The 24,658-nt window shown below is 45.1% G+C and overlaps 1 long non-coding RNA gene across 6 annotated transcripts in view; it reads left to right on the top strand.

Moving 5' to 3' along the window:
* LOC135323188 (uncharacterized) overlaps positions 1 to 24,658 on the top strand; it is a 90,954-nt gene that overhangs the window by 38,305 nt on the left and 27,991 nt on the right. For 3 of the 6 annotated variants that reach the window (XR_010384419.1, XR_010384420.1, XR_010384422.1), the window contains 2 exons: positions 16,566 to 17,136; positions 18,526 to 18,694. This is a non-coding gene — a long non-coding RNA (uncharacterized LOC135323188). Of the gene's footprint in view, positions 1 to 12,325; positions 12,498 to 16,565; positions 17,137 to 18,525; positions 18,695 to 23,347; positions 23,491 to 24,658 lie in introns of those variants that run through there. The other 3 variants (XR_010384423.1, XR_010384421.1, XR_010384424.1) reach the window with 3 other exon arrangements.

Genomic DNA, 24,658 nt, shown 5'->3' on the forward strand with positions numbered 1-24,658 from the left:
TTTGTGGGGACAGGCCTAGGGAGAACGCTCTGTGGCTGGGGAGTCAGCACAACAGAGAACCACAGAGAACCGGGCCGACGCCAGGGCTGCTTCTGTCCCTTAGCTGGGGCCTAAGAACTCCCTTCACAACCCAGTCCTGTTGATACAAGAAATCAGATGTGGGGCATGAGAAGGGCTGTGTCCCACACATTAGTTGCACCCCTGGGATTTGTCCCTCCAGATGTTGGTCTTTGGCTTCGTGTAGGAAATGATTCAAGAGCAAACAACTGTTTAGTAAAGGTAGATTTACTCAGAGAGATACATTGAAAGGCAAGAGAATCGCCACGAGGTGTGGGGGTTGGGTGCTCAGATTAAAAGTAGGTACACACTCCACAGAGTGTGGGCTATCTCCAAAGAGGGAGAGAGAGGGTTGACCGCGAGGCGGCGCTGTGTTGCTTGTTTTCTTGGGCTTGGTGGTTTCATATGCTAATAAGTAGAAGGACCAGCCTAAGGGCAAGGGGCTGGGATTCCCGGGGAGTTGGCCATTTCCCACACTTTGACCTTTTGTGGCTAGCCTTGGGACTGCCATGGTGCCTGGGGGCGTGTTATTCACCACGTTACTATTACAATGGGTGTATAATGAAGCTCAAGCTCTGCTAGAAGTTAAATCTCTTCATCCTGAGCCTCAAGGCCTATTGGAGGTTGAATCCTTCACCATTTTGATGTTAATTGCTGTGGCCTTCCTTGAATGGCTGTGCTCTGCCCCCTTCCATCCTGTCTCACTGTGATGACACAGAGAGAGCAAAGGCCAGGCCCTGCCTGTGCTCCTGCATTTAACCGGGGGAGGGGTGCGGTGGGCTGAGGATGACTCTGATTGGTGAGAAGGTTGTTTCAGATTTTTGCACGTGGGATATGGAGACCTTCCAGCAGCCACCGCGGATTTATCTCTCGGGCATTATCGCTTGTGTCACTCATCTTTTTCTATTTTTCTTAAAATATTTAATCTAAATTTAATATCAGGTTTTTTTAGGAAAGAAATTTCTCTTTTTCTTTTCTTTGGGTCTCTTTTTGGGGGAGGTAGGTAATTAGGTATATTTATCTGTTAGTGGATGCCTTGGGGCTTGAACCAGGGACCCTGTGCACGCTAAGAACCCGCTCTACCACTGAGCTCTCCCGCCCGCCCCATCATCTTTTTCTTTTTGCTTTAATGTTACAGAAACCACAGGCCAGCCAAGAAACAAGCACCACTCGGAGGGTTGGAGTACTCAGATTTATTATGCCGGCGGGCTCAGAGGGGCTTCTGCTCAGAAGCTCTGAGCACCTCCAAGATGTGCACATGAGGTTTTATAGGTTTAATTACAAGTATGGGGCTATTAGCTAATAAGGCTCAAACAACAAAAAGCAAGGAATCAGTACACTGGAGCTTATCAATTTGGAACAGATCACGTTACTGACACTTCTTGAGATTGGATTTACGAGTTAGCTTGTTAGCCCAGTAAACTAACACTAAACTTCAGATTTACGAGTTAGCCTGGCAGAACTTAGATCACTAAAGCGACACTTATCATACTTAGATTTATGACTTAGCTCGTTAGCCCAGCTGAGCTTTTCCTTCACATCAACTGCCAAGAATCTTACAGCTGAATTTCTAGTAGGCCTTTAACACTTACCCTGGCTTAATGGCATCCATTTTTATGACTTTACCTCCCCCTGGTTTCATTTAATTATTGAATCTCCATTTTCTCTTCACTCTCACTTTGTCTATTTGTTGTTATGGTTTTTAAGCTGTGTTTAAAAAAATTGTTTAATTTCTCTTTTAGCAGGAGGCTGAAAGTAAATAAATATGTAAACAAACATCACACTTTAATGCTTTTATACATTCTAAGTTGTTTAGTATTTACTTAAAAACCAAATTGCCTACTAAAGAGATAACATTTTTAAATTACTTTTTAAATTTTTATAAAGGTATAGCTGATTTACAATATGATATAAGTTTCTGGTGTACAATAGATGCACAATTTTTAATGTTATGCTCCATTTATAGTTATTGTAAAACATTGACTATATTCCCTGTGTTGTAAGTTACATCCCTGTAGCGTGTTTATGTTACATGGAGCAGTTTGTATAAGAAAGTTGGTTATCGCAGAGTCTGGGGCATGGCTGTGTCTGACCCAGGGTCACCGTCACCCTGCCTGTCAGAGCCCAGGCTCTCACATCTGTCTGCAGGGGAGCGAGTGGAGGCAGCCTTCATCAGCGCTGGCACAACCCTCTGAGTGGCAGTGAAAGCAGTGACTGTCTGTGGACGTGCAAAGTGTTGTTCCAGGAGCTTTACTTGCACTTCTGCATTTAATAATTAAAGCCCTCCTTTAAAGAATCCTTTTATGTTTTTAATGAATAATACATTTTATTTTGATATTGATAGACTTCAAACCTCCGGAAAATTTACAGGAGTAGTACAGTAAACGCTTAGATACAGTTCATCTAAAAGGGCACTATTTGTCCTTTTGTGTCTGGCTTATTTTAGCATAAAGTTTCAAGTTTCATCCATATTGTAGCCTGAATCAGTACTTTATTCTTTTGGTTTCATAATATCCTTTTTCTTTTTTTTTCCTTATTGGTCTATTTAAAAATATTTTCATTGAAGTCTAGTCAGTTTATAATGTTGTGTCAGTTTCTTGGGTACAGCACAACAATTCAGTTAAATAAGAACATACCTGTATTCATTTTCATATTCTTTTTAAACATAAGTTACTATAAGATATTAAATATATTTTCCTGTGCTATACAGTATAAACTTGCTGTTTATTCTATACATAGTCAGTATCTGCAAATCTTGAAATCCCAAATTATTCCTTCCCACACCCTCTCCCCTCTGGTAACCATAGTTTGGTTTCTATGTCTCTGTGTCTGTTTCGGTTCTGTATAAAATTTTATCTTTTTGTTTCTTTCTTTTTTGTTTTTTGGTTTTTGGTTTTTTTTAGATTCCACATGTGAGCGATCTCATATGATATTTTTCTTTCTCTTTCTGGCTTACTTCACTTAGAATGACATTCTCCAGGTCCATTCATGTTGCTGCAAATGGCATTATTTTATTATATTTTTATGGCTGAATAGTAGTCTATTTTACAATTATACTACAACCTCTTTATCCAGTCATCTGTCAGTGGACATTTAGGTTGTTTCCATGTCTTGCTATTGTAAATAGTGCTGCTGTGAACATTGGGGTGTTGGTGTCTTTTTGAATTAGGGTTCCTTCTGGATATGTGCCTAGGAGTGGGATTGCTGGGTCATATGGGAGGTCAATTTTTTGTCTTTTGAGGAACCTCTATAATGTTTTCCACAATGGCTCCACCAAACTGCATTCCCACCACAGTGTAGGAGGGTTCCCTATTCTCCACAGCCTCTCCAGTATTTATTGTTTGTGAACTTCTGAATGGTGGCTATTCTGACTGGTGAGAGGTGAGACTTGATTGCAGTTTTGACTTGCATTTCTCTGATAATGATATTGAGCACTTTTTCATGTGCCTATTGGCCAATTGTATGTCTTCATTGGAGAAATGTTTCTTTAGGTCTTCTGCCCATTTTTGGATTGAATTGTTTGTTTTTCTTTCTTATTACGTGTAAATCTGTTTACATATTCTGGGAATTAAGCCCTTCTCAGTCTCATTTATTGCAAATATATTCTCCCATTCCATAGGTTTTCTTTTTGTTTTGCTTACTGTTTCCTTTGCTGTGAAAAAGCTTGTAAGTTTAATTATTTCCCACTTGTATATTTTTGCTTGTATTTCTATTGCTTGAGTAGACTGCTCTAGGAGAACATTGCTGAGATGTATGTCAGATGTTTTGCCTATGTTTTCTTCTAAGGGTTTTATACTATCTTGTCGACATGTTTAAGTCTTTAAGCCATTTTGAATTTATTTTTGTGTATGCAGTGAGGGAGTAGTCTAACTTCATTGATTTACATGCAGCTGTCCAGTTTTCCCTACACAATTTTCTGAAGAGGCTGTCTTTACTCCATTGTATGTTCTCACCTCCTTTGTCAAAGATTCAATGACCAAAAGTTTGTGGGCCTATTCTTGGTAATTTTGTTTATCCGTTCATTGATGGATGGATATTGTTTGTAACTTTGGCTACTCTGAATGATACTGCTATGAATATTGATGTGCAAGATTTTGTGAGAATATGTTTTCATTCTGTTGGCGGTACAGTTGGCCCACCATATCTGTAGTTTCCACTTCATGGATCCAGATGGCTGTAAAGGGACTCGAACATCCTTGGATTATGTTATCCAGGGTGGGGGGTTCCTGAACCAACCCCCCGAGGATACTGAGGGATAAATCTATATGTAGGAGTGGAATTGCTGAACCATATAACGCTAACCTTTTGAGGAAACCCCATAATTCTCCAAAGAAGCTACACCATTGTCCCTTTCCACTGGCTGCATATGAGGTTCCTCTGCCTCCTGAACGAGACTTATTATTGTCCATGTTTTGATTATAACCATCCTATTGGGTGTAAAAAGCGATCTCATTTTCATTTTGATTTGGCTAGTGATGATGAGCATCTTTTCATATGCTTATTGGCCATTTGTATATCTATTTAAATCCTTGGCAAATTTAAAAATTGGGTCTATTTTCTTGTATTGTTCAGTTGTAAGCATTTGTTATATATCCTGGTTACAACTCTCTTATTAGATACATGCTTTGCAAAATTTTTCTCCTATTCTGCAGATTGTCCTTTCACTTTAGATTTTTAAACATTAAAAAAAATTCTTTATAGGGGAGGTAATTAGATGTATTGATTTATTTTATTTTTTTTTGCTAAGCACGCACTCTATCACTTGAGATACCCCCTACCACTGTCATTTCACTTTCTTGATGATGTCCTTTGTAAGAAAAAGGTTTAATTTAGATGAAGTCCAGTTTATCTGCTTTATTCTTCTATCACTTGTGCTCTTGGTATTGTATCTAGGAAACCAAAGCCTATCCTAGGACCACAAAGATTTATACTGTGTCTTCTTTTAAAAAGTTTATACATTTAGTTTTTACGTTTCTGTCTGTGATCCATTTTGAATTAAATTTATTTGTTATATAAAATATGGGGGTCCAGATTCCAGATTCATTCTTTTCCCTGCAGATACCTTCTTTTCCCTGCAGATACCCAGGTGTCACTGCACCATTTGTTGAATAGACTATACTTTCAATGAAGTGTTTTTGGCACCCTTGTGGAAAACTGAATGTAAATGTAAGTTTTTTCCCCCTTGGTTTTTATAGTGTCTCATAGATTTATTAATCCAAACTTATGCCAGTACCATACTGACTTGAGTACTGTAGCTTTTTAGTACCCTTTAAAGTGAGTCCTCCATCTTTGCTCTACTTTTTCAAGATTGTTTTGGCTGTCCTGGGCCCCTTGCACTTCCATATGAATTTTGGGATCAGTTTTTAAATTTTTGCAAAGAAGTCAGCTGGAATTTTGATAGGGATTCCACAGAATTTGTAGATCACTTTGGGGAGTCTTAACATTTTTAACAATATTGTCTACCATTCCATGAACATGAGATGTCTTCCATATATGTAGATCTTGTAAATTTTATTTCGGTGATACTTGAAAATGTTCAATGTACAAATCTTGTAAATTTTTGTTAAATGTATCTCTCATTTAATTTTTAAAGCTGTTGTAAATGGAAAGACTGAGCTACTTAAGGGTGGGACTATATATCAATTTGTTTATTTCTAGGATTCCCACACAGCAAATACTCTAGGTTTATATTTGCTACATAAATCTATCCACAACTCTTCTGACCCCCATGTTATAAGAAACCAAGACTCACGTTAAGCTACCTGAACACCTATCTGGAAGTGAGAAATGAGACCCTTGGTTGAGGCTTTGTGCAGTTGATACTGAGAGCTTATTCAGGATGCCTTCATCTTAATTTCTTTTAAACAACCCTTTTGGTGTATTTAGTCAGATACATTAAGAACATGGCCTTTTGATGTGCAGAGGCGCTACGACTATAATTTTCAAATATTTCGAGTGAGAGTGTTGTTCTTTAAACCTAATTTGCATCAGTCTTTGAAGATTTATGTTTCAGGAGCTTTGACTAAAGAACACCTGTCTTTATTCAATAACGACAACTAAATGCACAAGCAACATGTAAGAGTTTGAGCAAACGGCCCCCGCCCCATAGTGCTGGTTGGCTGCAGCTGTAACCGGAGTCAGCACTTACCTCTCCCAGTACACTTGTGCTGATCTGCTCAAAGGGGTTCGTCCAACAGTTTGTCAGTCTGTTGGAGAAAGCAATAAAACATTGATTTAAGGTTGCTGGAATGCAATATATTCTTATTAATATTAAGTAAGCACATATTGAGTGCTTACTGTATGTTGGGAATTGTCCCTCAGCCTCACATGAATATTATTTCTCTTAAAACCTCACATATTTCCTTGTTATTCACACTTTACAGATAAGGAGACTAAGAATTATGCCTTCTCTCTTTTGGGGGAAGCTCATTATCAATGACGGGAAGTTGTAAGGAAAAAGATATTGATTCATCCTGAGAAAATATTTTTCTGAGAGTCAGCAATGAAGAGGGTGACCACTGAAGAGGGTGATCATTGTTCGATTGAGATGAGCCCCGGGTTGTACGGAGTCAGCATCCCTGTCCTGGACACGGCACATGTAGGGCTGCGTGGTGGGTGAGGCGGCGAGGCCTTGCAGGGAACGCAGATGCCGGGCCGTTGGGCTGTGCTCAGGCCGGTGGGGCTTTCTCCTAAGGGCAGTGGACAGTCTTTGACAGATTTTAAATAGGGGAGTGGGGTGCTCTCGTAGATCACTTTTGTCTTGTAGAATGCTTAGAAACATTTAGAAGTCTCGGCAGGAGGTGATGTGATGAGTCAGAGTAGGGTGGCTGCGAGGTGTAGCAGTGTTCAGTTTTCAAGTGGCTTTCAGTCCCAGGTTTGTGGCTCAGTAGCCGTGTCACTTTGGATGACGCACTCAAGGAAGTGAAACAATTTATCTAATCAATTAAAGCAGTGATTTACCGACTTCCCAAGACTGCTGTGGAGATCCAGTGAGATTACGTGTGTGCAGTGTGCAGCGTGGTCCCCAGCACAGATTCAGTGCTGAGTGAGTGCCAGTGAGTACCTGGTAGGACAGGTGTGGGTGGTGGGACTCCATGACTGAGGAAATCTGGGCCCTGAACGAGGAGTCCAGTCACATCTGTGAGTGATGGGCCTGAGCTGGGATAGGGAGGGAGACCTTGTCCCCTGACCAGCGGCCCTGGGCAGGACTGCTACTGGAGGAGAACCGTGAAGTCAGCTCTTTGCAGGTGGAGTTTGAGTTGTCCTTGAGATATCTAAGTGCAATGTCACGAGCTCAAAGAGGAGGTCTGGGCCCAGGCTATGCATTTTCCTATAATCTCAATCCCTGAGGATGCTGAGGTTTGATCACTGAACGTGAAGACATACTTTACAGGACAAGTGAATAGTAGTATCATCTCTGTCATCAAAGCTCACGTCTCTTTATTCATCACTCACTTTGTTAATTGGGTACTTACAGAGCTCACTTTACCGCCCTCACTTGGGTTCAGGCTCCACAGTAAAGTGCTGGTGAGCCTCCCTCTTTTCCAGAAGAAGACACATTTAGCTGGTAGCCTTCTGTACCTCGCCAGACTTAGAATTTTAGTTTGTTGTATTAATTCTATTTTCTGTTGGCCATCTCCTGACAGGAGAGACGTTTTACCTCATGATCATGTTTCAATTAGCTGTTACTGAGAATTGCTATTCTGATCCATAGTGTATGTATTATATTAATTTTGTACAGTAGTTATCATTTTTCTGTCTTTCTCCTTTAATTTTCTATGCCCCTTCAATGTTCTATCCTATTTGGGGCATTATTTTTTTTAATTAAAAAATGTCTGTTAGCAGTTAAGAAAACAAAAACAAAGAAAAATGCACATGATATCTAAATTAAAAAATATCTAGTGTGTTTTCTGTCTCTGCAATGGAGTGTTCTAGAATCTCGTGAAAACCTTCATTACACAAGTTCCTTGAAATGCTGATCAAGAAATAAAACCTTCCTTCCTCATCTTTCAAGCTACGCAGCTAATTGTCAAGAAAGTGAGGGGAAATCCTCAGAAGCCAAGACAAACCAGAAAGCAGGGATTCTGGGTGATACATGAGCCTTAGAAGCCCTGGGGTGCCTGTTGGCTCCTGAACTGAGTTTTAGTTGCCCTGACAGGAAGGCAGGAGGTGAGCCCGATTCTTCTCACACTGGGAGTTGGATGGCTGATCATATGTAAGGCCAAGCCCATCCCGAGAAGCCTGGTTTACTAAAGGTTAAACTAGGAAAAAAAATCCTCAAGGCAAGAAAGTAAGGAATGTCAATATTTTTGGAAGAGGGGAAAAATAACAAATCCAAAGTAAGGATATAGTTTAAAGCTGTTCTGGCATGAGAGTGACCACAAACTCCTGGCAGAAAAGCACAGCTATTCCTGGAATGAGAAGTTGTGTTTTGAATGGATCAGTGAACAGCCATTCCGAAAAAGGCCTCCAGAGTATTGTGGATCAAGATACTGGACCGCAAACACCTCTCTTCCAAGGGTCATTTAAATAACCAGAAATGTTTTAAAGGAAAGAAGCCACAATCATATTTCTATTTATTGACATTACTATATGCTAGGAATTCAGAGGTAACTATGTGAAGGAAACTTAGCATAGAAGCTGTGGATGTGCCTGGACGCGGGACATTTCACAGAAGTGGCTGAACTTGTCTGCAAACAGAAATTCCTGCCAAGGGACTCTGCCCGTTCCCAGGGGAAACATTGCTTGCAGACAAGAATGTTTATTAGTTCCTCAAAAGGAACAGGCCTGGGAACAGGAGACTCTGAGTGTAATTAAGATAAGGAAGCCTTAGATGTAGTGCACATGCGTCAACCTAAAAACTGTTTACTCTCTGTGCTTGGCAAGAGTTACTCCTTTGTGTAGATGGTATAAAAAATAAAGGAACCCGAATCTCGGGAGACATTTTGCACCACAGCAGCTCTGTGATTCATTTCGTCAGCAACAACTATGGAGTTGTCTCCTATTTTATGGACCTTACTTTCTCTTTGGGGAGACAAACTGACATAGTCGGGGAGCTTGGTAGAGGGAGGTGTTAGTCTGTTGCAATTAGCCAGGAGAGGAGATTAAAAAAGCAGTGAAGGGTGGGTGAACTTTTTAGCTGAGGACAGACAGCCTTGTTCAGTTGACTTTTAATTGCAGGCTCAATGAGTAGTCACTGGAGGGAATAGATCTTACGGAGGATGGACTTAGCTCAGGCCTCTTTAGAATGGACAAGTGAACCTGGAGAAAGACAGTCAAATCTGTGCAGACATTGAAGTTCACTTGAAAGTGCTGTACCCCTGAGCCAAAGATCGGACAAGTAGAAAGCACTTCTTGAGGACAGAGGAGTGGTTTTTAAGGTTCTCCATGAATGAATCCCAGGGAACCGAGATGGCCAGCTGTCAAACTGTGACTTTGCAATTTGGACGGTGTATCCACCAAGGTTATTGGCATTTTATGGGTTTCCATTTCTCGTTAATATATGTCAGGTGATGAGGACGTGGACACACGTGTTTGACACCTTGTCGAGGTGACTTTGGGTTCCTGCCTAGAAACGCGGTCACAGCTGCGGCTGCATCAAACATCTTGCCGCCCATCCCGTTCCCCGGCTCCGTGATCACTGCAGAGTCGTCCCTTGTTAACCTGTCCATCTCCTCTGTGACATCATAACCCATGAAAACACCGGAGCGTATTAACTTGGCTTTCTTAAAGTCAAAGGAACAGATCTAATATGGAGTCAGATTTGTTCTTTCCTATTTCAGTAGTGCCATGGAGAAGGAAGTTTGGGCAGCTTTTTGTAGGGTCCTGGAGGATTTCTCTCTCAGCGTCTGGGTGCCTCTATTGAAAACCCTTCATAGCTGTCTGGCGTGCTGTAAAACCACTCCACCTGTTTTGCCCTGAAGATGTGTTCAGTTTATAACTCATCTCTACTCCTTGGAAAACAACTCAATAAAAACTCAGTTGGTTTTCCACCAGCCATGGGCAGGGGTGAGGTATAGCATGTTACTATATTATAAAATAATAATAATAATAATAATAATAATAATAATAATAATAATAATAATAATAATAATAATAATAATAATAAAATCAATAATAATATTATTAATAATAAAATTAATAATAATAAAAGAAGTTTTAAAACAGCACGGGGCACATAGGAGAGAGTCAATAAATGCTTCCTGGCTTAAATCAAAAGTGATGGCTCAGTGATTCCATGGCTGCTGTATTTGCTGAGCTTGTTACTCCTTTGCTCCATTACACTTTTTTTAAACTGAAAAAGAAATACATGCATATGGTTAAAAACAATTCAAACAGCACAAAAATACACAAGTGAAAGAAGTTTTCTCTCATCCCGTGTTCTTCCAGCCCTCCCTGGAGATGCCACTGTTTACTATCCATTGTGTGCTTTTCCAGATATGCTATGCACATTCCCACCTATGTATGTAAATTCCTTTAAGGTTTTAGTTATTTTTAACTTAAAGGGATTTAAATCCTCAAGTGGCTTCTGCCCGGGTAATAGAAAAAAACAAACCTGACTCCATATTAGATCTGTTCCTTTGACTTTAACCCTTTGCTCTGTCTCCTAGGCTTCATCTTGCTTGTAAAACAATGTTGCCTAGAGCCTGAAATATACAGAAGAGCCTATTCTGAAGGCTCTGACCTTTAAGGATATTTAACACTTTTCCATTCATAAAATGATAACAAGTTACAGAATAGAAAATAACTTTTGTTTTGTTGGAGGTTTACAGAGATTTGACCCAGGCAGATAGCTGCAAGAACAAAGGATTCTAACAACAAGGAATTCCTACACAAAGAAGTTTGCAACAACCAAGCACATAGGAAACGAGCCTGAATTCTAACTTGGGGAGATGGTTTTCCAGGACATTAGTTTGCCATCTAGCTCTACAGAAAATTGCTTTTCCATGCCCCAGCAGCGGGTCTCCCAACTTATTGGCCTGTCTTTCACTGAGGAGAATGAATTTGGACTCGGTAACACTCCTATCTACCTAGCAAGCTGGGCACTGGAACTGAGGACAGCTCTCCCACACCCAGGAACCTACTGTGAGCCCTTGATGGTTCCACTTGGGTTAGGTGTGTTTTACCCAGGAGGGATGGGACTATGCACCAACACTCAGGCAGTCTGCTCTGTCTGGGGCTCTGATCTTGTACCTCCCACTCCCCGCAAGGCCAACACCTGGGACAGTGGAGCTAAGGCAGAGATCGTGCCTGCCTGTTTCCCAGCCTGTAAAAGGGGAATATGTACACTTCCCAAGTTAGTTCTGAGAGACAACACCTGCTGGTGCTTGGTTCCCAGATTAACAGGAAACCCAGCTCCACGTGGGAACAACAGGTTTGATCCCCGTAGGGGTTCTGCAGAGGCATCGCCTGGAGGGCTGGACCAGGGAGGTAAAACTTGAGCTGCGGGCCTTGAAGGGTTACAGAATGGTACAGAGGCAGGTCTGCCGCCTCTTTCGGGGTGCCCCAGAAGTAAAGCTTTTTCTCTACATCTCTGCTACTCCCCTCCCCTCTCCAGATCACTACCTACTCTCTGCTCCTCCTGTCCATCTGTCTCCCTCCACTTTTCCCCTCCTCTCCTCCTCCCCCCATCTTCTCCCTCCCTCAATGCCCCAGCCTCTATCACAGAACCAAGAGAGGATCTCTGGCCCTCCTGCGCATGCGCAGGCGGTGCCAGCTGGACCGCGGGTTGGAAGCTCCAGCTCCGAGCTGGGAATCGGCCCCAAAGTCTTCTCAGCTCTGTCGACCGGTAGGCCTTTAGCTCCTGCCCGGTGCCGGGGCCTCTGGCTGTGGAAATGCAAGGTGGGGGCTCCCGGGAAAGGGGTCAGGCGTCTGCGGGAGGGCGGTCCGCGTGTCAAAGCCCGCGAGGGCGCGAGTCACCCCTGTGTTCAGCTGAATTTCTCGGGCCAGACCCCTCTGCCCGCGCCACATACCCCGGCTCCCTGGCCACAGCTGTCCAGGGCCAGGTGTGCACCTGCCGCCTCTCGCCCCAGCCGGGCTCCCCTCAGTCCGCGGCTGGCGACCCCTTCCCCTCTCCCGCCCACGAGTCCTCTCCTCCCGGGCTTCCTCTCCTTGGCCGCCGGTTCATCCCTGCCCCTGGGAGGGTTGTGTCCCGGGTGGGCGGGTTCTGCGGACCCGATCGGGGCGGGCGGCTGGGGCTGGGGCTGGCCTCAGAGCGGGGCTGCAGCCCGCATCCCCACCCATGCTTTCCCTGCCCTGCGACCCCGGGGCTGCCCTCCTCTCCCTTTCCAGCTCCCTGAGGACCAGGTCAGCGGCTTGGGCGCTGCTTCCCGGGCTTAGAGCCTCAGGCTGTAAAGCCCAGTTTCTCCTGATGGAGTCTGGAAAAGTGAGCGCCAGTGCTGAGGGAGTTTCCGTCTCCCCCCTCAGTGTTTCTGCCCCAGGTAAGTACCTTGAACAATTTCAGGTGTTATGATGGCGGTGCTTGTTGATGTCACGTGTTTTTATAGTGCCAGGGATTTCAGTGTTGAAAGCAGGGCTTGGTTCAGTTAAAAATGAGCTGAAGGCATGAGGCTGTGACATGCTCCTTCCTTCCCTCTCCCAGGGTGAAACGTGTGACCGTCGATTTTAAAAACATAGTTACAGTCCCTAACTAGCCCAGCCCAGCTAGTGTGTGTTAACAGGAACAGCACCACCAGAGGCGTTGGAGACCTAGGGACATTGCAGTCCTAAAAAGCTCCTGGCACAGTTTAGTTTGTTTTGGTTTTTTGTTTTTCTTAAATTGTGGGGTAGACTAGTTGTATAGAGGGAAAAATAATTGTCAAGAAATATTTTTTCATATAAAAGCTTTATTGTGATACTGTTCACACACCATGAATTCCACCAATTTAAATGGTACAATTCAGCAGATTTTAGCATATTCAAAGTGGTGCAACCATTATTATTCCAGAACGTTTTCATCACTTCAGAAAGAACAGTGGAAATGAATGACCTATCCACCCCTCCCCAGTGGTGGTTCTAAAGAAGTTTCTTGGCTGTTCCTGACCATAAATTAACTTGTTACATTCCATGAAAAGTCTGGTAGGAATTCTAATCAGAATTGCATTGAATCTGTCTATCAAAACAGGAAGAATAAATGTCTTTATGGCATATACTTCTTCTAACCATGAATATATCTGGGACCCTATCTTTTCATCTCTCCAGAGCCTGGCCCATGGGAAGTCCTCACTAATTGTTGGGCTTGTGAATGATGAGATTCTATACATCATTAGTTGCCACTGTAGCCTTTCACAGAAGAGAAAAGTAACCTCAGTGAAGCCAAGTGACTGTCTGATGGTCAGAAAGAGTGACAGTCAGTGCTGGAGTGATCCAGTGGACTTGGTGCTTGTAACCAGAATTCTCCACCACCTACTGCTAAGGGGATAAGAGTGTTCTTTTATTTTATCTTAATGGCGTTGATTTTATTTATACTTATTATTTAAAATTATTTTTAATGAAGTGTAGTCAATTTACAATATTAGTTTCAGGTGTACAGCAGAGATTCAGTTATAAACATATGCATATGTATATATATATGTTTTAGATTGTTTTTAGCACAAGTCATTACAAGAAATTGAATATAGTTCCCTGTGCTATATAGTAGGTCATTGTCATTTATTTTATATTTATTAATGTGTATATGTTAATCCCCCCTTTCCTGCCTGCTAACCACAGTTTGCTTTCTATGTCCATGAGTCCATTTCTAGCAGCATCATTTTTCCTAGTAACATACGCTGCTTGACTGCTTTCAGCTTCAGTAATTCCATCTTATCTGTGGGCACTTTTCTTCTGGTGGGCCTTTATGTGGTTTGCACACGTGGTAATAGAGATCTGTACTTGGGAGAACTCCAGGCCTCGTGTAGTCCCTGGAACAGAGTGCCCACTGAGTTGATGCTTGAACTGGGAAAAAAGCAGAGTAAATGTTGGAATTTGCACTAGGGTTGAGACTTCCAGGTTTCTATAACCTGTTTAGCCCACCTTAATTTTGGCTGCACCCATACTGGGTAATTTGGTGGAATTTCATGGTATGGTGGTGTAGAGACAGGGCCTTGTATGCTTCTCCTCTTTCCTTTTTCTAACACTCATTCTCCTGGGTCTCCCAGATTCTCCCCCAGCAGTGCCCAGGGCTGGCTTGATGCTGCGCTGAAGCAATATTTGTTAATAAGGCCCTTTCCTCATCTCTTCTGACCCTCCGTTTCTTTCTCTGCACAATGAGGGCTTAGACTAGATAAGTGCTTTTCAGTTTCTTTTAACGCCATGTTTCCTTTGAGAAACAGAATATGCAAATCTCTCCTCCCATCCCAACCCTTTAGATTTTGATATGTCCTCCAGGGAGTGACATAGCTCTTTGTGGAAAATTGAAGTTATTGTGATTCCAGATGTCACAGAAAAGACTCTTCAGAAATTTATTGCAGGGGGAGGGCAGGAAACGGGCAGCATGTCACAATTTCTAGTGTGAGCACTGGAACAGGGGCTTGGGTTTAAATACGGTGTCTGACGTGGCCTCTCTCTAATCTTGTACAATATGATAAACTTCTCTACCTCAGTTTCTTAATGTGTCAAGTTGGGGTGATAATTTTTTAAGGCTTTTGTGAAACATTATACACATAAGCCATCTGTGTCTCGGTAGAAACAAGACCTGCTAGAGAGTCAGGGATTTCTTTAAAAAAAATCTTGTCCATAGCACCTCTTTCGGTGTGTATTTTGAATTACCTGGAGGGCGAGGGTTGAGTCTAAAGTCCATCGTGGGACAGGTGGCCCAAATTTCTCTGTGCCCCCAGATTGCCCCCTCCTCCCCAGTCCCCTTCCTCAGTCCAAGATGAAGTTCCCTAGTAGATTTACACACAGGTCTTGTGGAAATGGCTTTTCATTTTATTGTTTCACCAAGGAGGGCTGCCATCATGATCTCTGTGGTCAGGTTTTGGTGACCTGAAGGCTATGCAATTGGGGGTTTCTATTAAATAAAAATATTACAAATAGAAAATTAGAACAAGGGTGGTGACAGGGGCTCTTGGAAGTGGGGACCATTAGCTTTGTTAGTTTCAGGTGCAGTGGCCTTTGGCCACGAGGACCCATCCTCATGCTCTGAAGTTGGAGGGATTAGTGGGTTCAGTGGGAATGTTAACTGAGTGTATCTCATGGGCTAGGCATTGTCGTACTTGTACTGTGTGTTCCTTATTTGAGACAATGAGCTCATTTAACCTCAGTAGCCTCTTTAAAATATTAGACTTTTTATTTTGAGATGTAATGTAGGTTCCCCTGTACTTGTAGGAGATAATATGCGGAGGGCCTATGGACCCTTTGCCCAATTTTCCTTAATGGTTCCATCTTGCAAAGTTGGGGTACAATTCATTACTGACTCACTAACCCTTTGAGGTTTCTGTTATTGCCCTCATTTCTATCTATGATTAAACTGGGGCTTAGAGAAGCACACAGGCCTGCCCAAGTCACCCACATGTTTAGTGTGTAGTCGGGTGTAATGTGGGCTTGGGATTTCCAGGAAGTACCATTATGATGGTCTGTGGTAGGGAGCAGCATTCACTTTGCTTGTTTATTCATTCATTCAACAAACATTTATTGAGTAATCTCTGTGTGTCAGATGCTTTCACAGGCTTATCTGATTCTTCAGCAGTACTGAGAATCAAGTATTGTTTTGTTTTTTTTAATCTGAGAAAATTAGCTCTGAGAGTTTATAACACCCCTCAAAGGAAATATAGCTCATAAAGGAGGGATAGTAAATTTGTACAGTCCCCCCTCTTTATGCAGGTGGTACCCTAAGCATTTTACATTTGCAAACTTCCATAATCCAGATATATTCTTGTAAGGCAAGGATTTTTTTTTTAATTGAATTATAGTCAAGTTTACAATGTTGTGTCAATTGCAAGGTGTTTTTTGAATTTTGAATTAAAAAATATTTTTTGAGAAGGGTAATTAGGTTTATTCATTTGTTTCATTTTTTAAAATGAGGTACTGGGGATTGAACCCAGGACCTTGTACATGCTATGTATGTGCTCTACCACTGAGCTGTACCCTCTTCCCCAAGGCAAGTTTTCTTATCCATTATTCTGCAGTTTAGTAGTTCAAATAAATTGGTGTTGAAATCCAGATCTTTTGATCCTACTGAGGTTCTTTTCTTTATAATCTGCTGAAGGGGGGTGGGGAAAGCACTTCCTTTGTTCATTTCTTTATTCCGCAGTGTTGAGCACTGACTTTGCATCAGGGTCTTGCTAGGTGCTTGGAAACAGAAAACAAGAAATGACCCTTCTCTGCAGGGGCAGGAAGCCTAGACCAAAAGCTGGGTAATGTGATCCGAGCTACGGTAGCCATGTACAGACTTTGAGGACAAACTGTACCCCCGGCTTTGCTTGTGCTTCCCTTGCCTTCTGGCTGGTACACACCAGGTCACCGCAACCCAGAGGCGCCCGCAGCCCACAGCACAATATTTACCTCGATCTCCTCTCCCCTCTCGGCAGGGCCTGCAACATGAGCATCCCTGACTACGTGCAGTGTGCTGAGGAATACGAGACTCTCCCCGTGGTCGTCCAACCTGTGGGGATCATTTCAGAGGACAATTTCTTTTGCATCTATAAACGAATCTCCTTGGTGAGCCAGATCAGCCCGTGCGGCTCCCAGTGGGCACTCTGTATCCACTACAGGCACCACTATGCGTTCGAGAATGCGTGGAGTGACCTCCAGACCCACCGCACTGTCGTGGGCCTTGTCACCATTACCGACTGCCTCTTGGCCAAGGCCTTCGAGAAGCTCCATGTACAGAGGAGCTGTATGGCACCACGCTTAATGACTCTCAGCTCTTTGCTTTGTGCTGCATGGGGATGTAGCCAAGCAGCCGCGCACCAACGTGGCCTTCAAACTACGAGGACTGCAGGGTGGTGGATAAGAGGATCGAAGACTTCACTGAGTCACTGTTAATCTTGCTCAAGTCCAAGTGGCTGGATGGGACCCTGACAAGTCCGGTGAAAGGATCCCCCTCCTCTGCACCTTGTTTGAGAAGGAGGACTTCATGGGACTTGACACAGACAGCAGGTAAGTCTACCTGGAGGCCCGGCCACCCTGGCTGTGTGCCAGGTTCCTTCCCTACATCCAGGAAGGGATCAGCAAGGAAGAGGGCTGTCTTGTAGCCAAGGGCGGAGGGAGGTGCAGCCCGACGGTTTACAAACATTTAAAAGTGAATCTGCCTTTGTTTCAGAGAGAACCTTTTAGGGTCAGTGTGGAGACTTCCTCCCGCTTTTCAGCCAGGACCCCTGGTGGGACCCCTGGAGTTGCTGTCCAATAGAGTAGCCACAGCCACTGATGCTATGAGCGCTGGGGAAGAGGCTGGTCTGAGCTGAGATGTGCTGTAGGTCAAATGCACATCAGACGCTGAGACTTGTCTAGTAAAATGTATGTAAACTATCTTGTTACTTTCATATATTGATTACATGTCAAAATGATAGTATTTTACATACAGCAGATTAAGTAAGATCTGTTCTTAAAATTAGTTTCTAGTATCTGTTTTTTTGTTTGTTTGATTGTTTCTTTGTTTACCGTTTTAAATGTGGCAACTGGGAACCTTTCTTTACATGGCTCTCATTTCAATTTTGTTAGGCAGCCTGTCCTGGGACAGTCTCATCCCTTTGCTTATAAATGAGATGCTGAATCCCGAGAGGCAGAACGAGACGCTGGTTAAGCTGGGTCTGGAGCCGGTGTCTCCTGCCTCCCAGGCCCAGCACCTGCTGGGTTCAGGCCCTCTGTTCCTCCCTGACAGCCAGCATGCCAAGTTAGGACATCAGAAACACCTCCAGGGAATTCCGGATGAACTCCTTATGCAGGGAAAGGCGTGTCACGGAGTATGAGACAAAGCAGGGAAAGATTCATCCTCACTTTGTCCCTGTGATTAAGTCAACGGCCCCACTTTTGCCTTGGAAGTGCAGACGAGCTCTCCTGGGCTTACTACCCCCCCACCTTCTGCACTGTTTCCCCGTGTATCTATCATGCTTTCCCTCGGGCAGAAGAGGTGAGATGCCTTTGACCAGAGGTGGTCCCCCTTTGCTGGGGAGATTGAGGGAAGCTGTGCCCTCACGGCCTACGGCCTCGGGCCTTGAGTCTGGAGGGCGCTCATGTCGGTACCACAGGTGACAGTCGGAGGACCTGGCACGGGCCCGCTGTGGAGGAAGTGCTCTGTGATTCTTGAACTTACATAAGATCAAATCCTACTTTCTGGTTGTTGGTAAGTTGGAGGAGAAGATGCCAGAGAATTGATAAAAAGAAAGTCCAGACCAGCCCTGTGAGTGAGAGGCACAGGGGGCCCGAGTCCCACCTGCGTGTGGTGCCTGGCAGGCTCTGGATGAATTTTCTGTTCCTCCCGGACATACCTCTATGACTTTAGTAAGGGGTGAGACATGTAGTGGCCATGATCTGTATTTGTCCTCGCAGGGCCCTGTGATCTACACGTCCGCACCCCCTTCTGCTCCTTGGGGATGAGGTGGCAGGTTTAGGTGCTTGGGCACTGCTGTGGGCACAGCTGCCAGCACCGGGCTACACCGAGGCTGGATCCGTTCACCTCACATGTCACCTCCTGCTGATTCCCCAGGCGTCAGTCAAGGTAGGTGCATCGGTGCAACGTAAGCAGGGACCACCTTCTCCCCCTGGACAGACTGGTGGGTGAGCAGTGGAAGCCTGGAGCCCTGCCCGAGCCCCATGGCCAGTGCCTCCTCTTTTGTCATAGGAGGCACTGGTGACATTTTTGCTCAGCAACTGCTTGGTTCTGAGTCTGCAGACCCACCAGAGAATTCCAGCTTGTATTTGCATTTTGAAGTCTGCCCTTGGGATTTGGAGGAGTAGCAGGATGTGTGCTTAGCCCATAGTGTTGACACTGTCACCATTGTTTACCCAGAACCTCGTGTACCAGGCATGGCTCCAGGCATCAAAATACAGCATCGCATTAAACTCCCTCCTGGTGGATCTGTCTGTTTTGGTACCATAAGGGCTCAGCCAGCATCTGAACGTCAGTGAGATAACGCGGCCAGTGAGCTCGGGTCAAGCACGTTCTCCTCCAGTCACTTTTACTCCATTGTTGCTTTTACTATTCCACAGTCATTAATTTTTAAAACAATGCTTTGGTGCAGGAGCAGAGACTAATTCTCTCCTGCTACTCTCGTTGGGAGTGAGTAAAACTGTCCAGCCTGTAATGCGACCACATTTTGTGGCTTAAAAGCTGCCTAGACACATGTATGTGGAGTTTTGGTTAGGGGCGCTGACCACGTTGGGGTCCCCAAGCAGCGTCACTCCCCTCGGGCCCCTGCTCTCCCTGGAGCAGGAGGTGAGGGTGGGTCTCACCATCCCCGCGTCCCTGGCCTCACACACTCACGTAAATTCTTGTACATGCTGTCAAAGTCAATTTTGTTCTTGTGTGTTTCTAATTTTCACTTGTTCCTCTTTTCCTTTTTCTTTATTCTTTTTTCTCTTGTACCGCGCAGTTGCGTCTGAAAAGGTGGCTTTGCATATCCTGCATTGGAAATAGCTAGATCGCCCTCCGTGCTGTCTCCATCGCTTTAAAAAGCAGAAACTTTTCAGGTGCCTTGATCCATGCATTATCCTAGTCATCTTGCTATTTTCTAATTTTTTGGAATATTTGCTTTGTTAGCACATCACCCACTGGTGTTTGATATCTGTTAAAATCTTTGCTTTGTGGAACCTGTTTGGTCCTCCTTATATTTGGTGACAAATGCACCCTTATTCAATTAGTTTAATTGTTTTGAAGAAGTGAGATGCGAATTGATTTAGGTGGCTGTTGAGGGATTCTTTTCATGGAGTATTTAAACTTGTCAAGTCAAAGTCTGCAGCATCTTGCTCGATTCCTGCTTTTACACAAATGTGCTCAGCACGTGATTCCTGGCTGTCTCTGTGTGACGTGCGTGACAGCGCTTCCTGACCGGCGGTCACTGGTGAGGAAGTGGCAGCCTTGGGGGTGAGCAGCTGCAGGGGACACTGTTGGAGGAATCAGTCACCGTTTGGTTATTTAATTTTTTTTTTTTTGCATTCAACTTCCCCGTGCCATTTACTTTATTTTGCCTTCATAAAGGGGCAGAAGTGGGTCTAAAATCCATGCCACTCTTTTGTTCCCTTTACGAGGCTGGTTTTTCTGAGTATCAGGACAACATGTACTTCTCCTAAGTAGCTGGCTTACATGGATCTGGTGGACACAGTGACTGTTAAAGGGACCGTAGCTTCCTCTCTGCTCCAGCCAGTGGGCATTCAGAGCCGGGTCTGTGGTTTGCCTCAGCAGCCGTGCAGGCCTCCCTGCACCGGCCTTTACTTTTAACCCATGTTGGCATTAAAGAGCTGACTCCGTGTTTGTTGCAGCTGACGTCCCCCACTGACAGCCGTGTCGTTAGTTTGCGGTAGTGAGTCTCCAACCCCCAGTCAGCCATGAAGGAAGATGCTTTGGCCAATCTAAGACCTTGGATTCTCACCCCCACCCTTGTTCATCTCACCCAGGGGAAGAGTTTGGCCATCACCATCATGCTGAACATGAGGTCTTGTTTCTCCTTTCATGCTCTAGTCCAAATGTGAACACTTCATCCTTCACTGACTTGGTCTCGCTTGAGACAGGCCAGACATTCTGAAAGAGTCCATCACATTCTCGGGGGGGAACAGAACAGAAGTAAGTCTCGCAAGTAGAAGGAGTCTAGGCTGTCCGGGTTGGCAAATGCAGGCTGGGATCTGTGATTGTTGGGCTGTGCCCTGGACACAGACCTTTCCCGTGGCTCCCGAGGGCCCAGGGGTCGGAGTGAGGACAGCCTTGCTTGGGCTCCTCCATCTTCATCTGCTCAGTGGCAAGTGTGTCCGCTAATAGGAGCTCTGCCAGACCTCGGGAACTTCAAAGCTCAGATCACGGGAGAACCTTGAGTCCCTTCTCCAGAGCCTCCTTTGTGAGAATCCAGTGCCTTCTGTGGTGACCGGCGGCAGGAGATGCCTCCCCCTCCAGGGAGCACCCTTCGGAGGACTGTGACTCAGTGCACCTTGCTGTGAGCTTGTGGGGATCCGGCCGTGGTCCCTGCAGAACCAGACTTGAGATGGGCTTAGCGACGGAAATGACAGGACTAATATTCCAGGCCAGGGCTGGAGGGAGGGAACAGGGGAAATTGAATGTGACCTCAAACACATAGGTGAGTGCTGGGTCTGTTACTAAAATGGGGAGCATGGGAGGTACCTGCCAGAAATTGAATTCCAGAGTAAATGGTGGACATGAGGCATTTTTAAGATGCCATTTTTCATCCAAGTTAGGACTTCATAGAGGCACTCGGGTCTATGAGCCTGGGGCTGAGTTGAAGGAGCCGGACTAGAGATACACGTTGGGAGTCGTCATTCTTAGCTGGTGTTCACAGCCGTGCATGTGAATTAGATCATCTTGAGAGCTGCAGAATGAGGCTGAGGGGGGGCAGGTCTGTGCCTTGGTTGGAGGAAAGTCCAGATCATGCAGCTTTGGTGTGTCAGCGGCGTTTAGGATTTTCAGGGCAATGTCATTTATCCTTAAGGGGCTGGGGGCAGGGCCAGCCAGGAAGAAATCTGAAGGGAGGGCCGTGGCCACGTGTGTGTCTTGGGAAGTTGCAGAGTCTGCAGGGTCCGGGAGGGTAGACTCTTCAGAAGCTGGAGTTGGAGAGGGGCGTGGGTTGAAGGTAGTCACACTAACATATCAGGGAGGGAAGGAGGCCTAGGGAGTCCCCGCTCTTCCTGACTTGCTTTCCAATGAACAGAAGGCAGACAGAGGATCTGAGGTGAGAAGGGATGGGCGCTGGGAGGGGAGCCAACGTGGAGAATGGTGCTTGAAAAATTCTGGAATAGTCTCCCTGCAAAATAGAGGTTAAAAAAATCCAGGCTCTTAAGAATATTGATAGTGACTGGGGAGAAGGCAGTTGTTTTTCTGGCCTCCTAAGGGTAAGGCATGTATCCAGGGATACACAGAATATTTGAGCAGTCTATTCCGGGCATTTGGTACCGGGGAAACAGCACAAGTTTAAAGGGGGACAAGGGCAGTGGAGGGAAACTAACCAGGCCCCGTGTCAGGTACCAGTCGGCCGCCCTACTTGCGTGTTGCATTCACATCCATGCCTCCCAGGTGGGCGGTGGCAGCCCCCTTTTGCGGATTGGCAAGCCTTCTCAGAGGGGTTAAGTTATTGGCCCGTTTAGAGGGTAGTAAATGCTGTAACAGGATTCAAGCAGGGTCTTGTCAGACTTCAAGGGCGTGTTTTCTCTACTAATTCCGGTACCTCCCTGTTGTAGTGAAATGGTGAAGTGGGTCAGTTTTGGGGCCTTTCAGAAAAAGTACGATTTAAGTGCCTCAGGACTGATTCACAAAGCTCAGTGTTCTTTGATTGTTCTGAAGCACCACAGTGCTTTACGCCCCACAGAGGTAAGGTCTTACTCCTTTGACGATGAAGTGGTTGCAAATGATGTATAGGTGCAAAACCAGACTTAGCAGCTTCTGGAGGGAAACTCTCCAGTTCTCCCTTGATAGACTTTCTTCTACGGGATGTAGCTGTGCTGCAGCATAGGCCTGATCTGTCCTTATGGATTGTGGGTTTGATATCCAAATTTAGCATAAAACAGTCAGATGAAGAAAATCAATGTTCACAATTTATTTTTCGGTTTCATTAGACAAGATATACTATCAGGTAATGGCCCATATAGCTAATGAAATTGAGTACAGAACATTGAATTTCTTACTTTTTATTTAGAGTTTTCTTACTGCATAAGTTTGCCTGCTTTGGAACATCAGCTCCTCCACAAGGGAACTTGTCAGTTTGTTGGTGTGATTGCATTTACACAGTGAATGTAATCTGGGCTTCCTCAGCCCAAACTCTCCAGTGAAGAATCACGGGCTGTAGCCATCTCTTAGTCACGCAAATACTTCTAAAATTATATGATGCCAGAAAAGAAAGAAGGGAGAGAGAGAGACATTGCCTTTATCAAAATTCCTTTCCATTCTGACTGCAAACTGTTGTTGAGCAGCTCTGGTTTCTTTTGGATATGAATATATACATTTCTTTGCATGTAACCCGGGTTTTGGACTAGAACACCAAGCCCTTGCTTTCCGCAAGCCACAAAAATAGTAGCCAAATTGCACTCGTGTGAAATATTTTATTCTTTTTCTGAGAAAGAATCCTTGAATTTGGGACTTCAGCTGTGATTTTTGCTTTTTGCTTCTCCCACCCCTCTTGTAATCTCTCACTCCTTCCCAAGTGGCCCCCAATAGGTCGTGGTCCCAAAGGAGCAAGCAAACACCCAGTTGGTCACCATGCAGTGCTGCTACAGAGGGAGACCTGCCAAGACCTAAAGGATATTATCAGAGAGGACTTCCTGGAAGAAATGGGCTCTACATTCAGTTGTGAAGACAGAGTAAGGGTCAGCCAGTAGAAAGCGTGAAGACTGTGGCTCATGTGGCAGAGCAGCCCGGGTAGAGGCCTGGAGGCTTGTGCGGTGGGGACTCGGGGAGAGTGCCATGTGTGGTCCAGGGTTGTGGGTGCCCCTGCTGGGGAGGACACTGGAGAGGGCCTGGGGTGGAGGGCTTTCGAAGAGCTTGGGTTTTACTAGAACTGACACAGGAGGCAGTGAAGGGTGTCAGCAGGAAGTGACCCTCAGGAAAGGTACTTCTGGTTTTGCTTCTGATATTCTACAGTAAGGAAGGTCGGGACGGGCGAGAGCAGGTCTGGCTGTCCCTTTGAGACCCACCCCATCATTCATTTATTCATAACACACACACTTCTGAGTGTCTAGGGGAGAGAGGTTGGACCCATATTAGTAAGCAAAATTCTCCTTGGGGGCTTAGCAGTGTCAGAAGTTGACTTAGCCTAGAATGTTCTAGGAACAGAGGAACAAATTGTGGAGTTTGGAGGGAGGGAAGGCTTCCTTGAGAAACAGTCAAAATGAGCCTGGAGGCAAGTGGGAAGTAGGAGCAGGTCGGGGGCCACTGAGGTCACTGGGGACCTGGGTACTGAGGTGAGGATGGGCGAGCAGGGTCGGGGGTGGGGCTAGAACTCTACCAGGGAGCCTCTGAAGGGTTTGAAGTGGGGTGATGTAATCAACTTTGTGCTTTGGGAAGGCTGCTGTTGCTCTGTGTGTGTGTGTGTGTGTGTGTAGCGGGGAAGAGGGGGAGGGTGCCACCAACTGGGGGGCCACTAGAAGACCATTCACAGGCTGGGAGAGGGGCGTCAGGGCTGCTTGGGGACGGCAGGGGCAGTGTGGATGCCGGATTTCCTTATGGGGAGGGCTTCTTATCGGGGTCGCCCGAGAGGTGACTTTTGGCTGGAAGAAAAGAGATGGAGGCTGCCAGGTGGACTTTCCTCTTCTCTCCTTCCCTGCCTTGTGTGATGATCTTAGCTCAGCCAACTTTTGGAACAGAAGAGCTAAGTTCCAGGGTAGCCCAGGACTTTGTTGAGCTCGTTCGAGTGAGATCTGATAGGATTTAGATTTCTGTTCAGATCTGCATGTTCACTTAGCTAGAAACCTCCCGTCATTTCGATTTCCATGGGGTATTTATTCTTGATAAAGATTGCTTTCTTGGTGA

Source organism: Camelus dromedarius, chromosome 16 (assembly GCF_036321535.1).
Source record: "Camelus dromedarius isolate mCamDro1 chromosome 16, mCamDro1.pat, whole genome shotgun sequence".
Classification (NCBI taxonomy): Eukaryota; Metazoa; Chordata; class Mammalia; order Artiodactyla; family Camelidae; genus Camelus; species Camelus dromedarius.